General features: G+C 30.6%; 1 protein-coding gene and 1 pseudogene across 1 annotated transcript in view; one reads left to right on the top strand and one right to left on the bottom strand.

The window, feature by feature from the left end:
• The window catches only part of LOC107688192 (testis development-related protein-like), a 38,325-nt gene that overhangs the window by 12,216 nt on the left and 24,630 nt on the right, over nt 1–1,479 (top strand). The window lies entirely within an intron of this gene.
• The window catches only part of LOC107688190 (serpin B6-like), a 19,277-nt pseudogene that overhangs the window by 4,635 nt on the left and 13,163 nt on the right, over nt 1–1,479 (bottom strand).

Below are 1,479 nucleotides of genomic sequence, written 5' to 3'. Positions count from 1 at the left end.
ATTTCGCTTTGAAATCACAATAAATTACATTTTAAAATATATTCAAATAGAAAATAGTTATTTTAAATAGCCTAGTAAAAATATTTCCAATTTTTACTGTTTTGCTGAACTTTGGATCAAATAAATGCAGGCTTGGTGAACAGAAGACATTAAAAATCTTACTGTTCAAAAAGTTTTGACTGGTAGTGTACAGGCAACTTTAATTTTTCTCTCATTTCTAGCTTTAATTGGCTTGACCAGTGACCAATAATAATAATTTGTTTATATACTACGAACACTTTTTTTATCACATAACAAGGCAGAATAGTTTCTATATTGTAATAAATGCTATGTCAGTTAGCACTGCATTATTCTTATACTTTATGTATTACCTGGAGATGACTTGACAAACACAAATAAACCATATATTGTCGCAATCGTTTGTTTAATGTCTTCATGTTTCCAAACGTTTCTGTTTTTCTGTGAAAACAACTGTTTTCATACAGTGATAGCGGAACGCTTTTGTCCATATTAGTTATTTCCTGGTATGACTTCCTGCGCGAGAGCGCCTCCGGCTCCGAGTATGAATGAAACACAGGCTGCATGAGTGTTTAGTGCTCCTTGATGTTCATCTCGCAGTTTATTATTGATTGGTATTTTGTATGTTTTGTACGTACTGTTTTTTACTGTTTGTTTTGTACGTACTGTAATCCTTGTTGTTTACTGCAATAAAAAAATAAAAGAAAAACACATCACGAGAATTGAGTTAGCGGCTATTTGCAATTGTTCAATTTAATAATAATAATAATTGAATAATTTGATAATTGAATAATTGTTCATTTATGATACACTTTGTTAGTAGCTTGTACCTGCGATTGTTGATCAGTTAGTACACTGTAAGGAAAATGGAAAATCTTTCAGGACATTATCCATTATCCATCGTCCTCTGTAACCCTGTAACCCGAAAACACAATGCGTAATTTAAAATACAGGTAAAAAAAACATTACGGAAAATTCTTTCATATTAACATAGTAGATTGTGCCTTATTTTTACAGACTTTTCTTAGTGTAGCATACTAACTACTAATACACTGCTTAAAAGTATAATTGTCCAGAATGAGCAGTTTTACTAGTTTACTAGCTAATAAAAATAAACTTAAAATGTGTTAAAAAATGTGAGTGTTTAAGAATTCAATGTTGTATTTAAAATTTCTTATTTATATTTTAATATTATATTATGCATTTATATTATTTTATAAACACATCTAAATTAACATATATAAATTTGTTTATATTTTTTGCTGAGATTTGATGCAGTGACAATTTTGCATCGTGATTACGCAATGACATCGCGTCATTTAGCAACTTTTAGCAACAAATAAACCTTCCTTTAGCAACTTCCCCTGAAAATTAGTTGGCAACACTGCTTCAGTGATCACGCATCAGTTGTCTCTCAAAGGTAAGGCAGCAGCAGACGTTGCTTAAGTTGCAATAGATCCC

This window comes from Sinocyclocheilus anshuiensis, unplaced genomic scaffold (assembly GCF_001515605.1).
Source record: "Sinocyclocheilus anshuiensis isolate Anshui unplaced genomic scaffold, SAMN03320099.WGS_v1.1 scaffold1162, whole genome shotgun sequence".
In the NCBI taxonomy this organism is placed as follows: Eukaryota; Metazoa; Chordata; class Actinopteri; order Cypriniformes; family Cyprinidae; genus Sinocyclocheilus; species Sinocyclocheilus anshuiensis.
The sequence above is the reverse complement of the archived record's forward strand: the minus strand, read 5'-3'. Positions and strand labels throughout refer to the sequence as shown.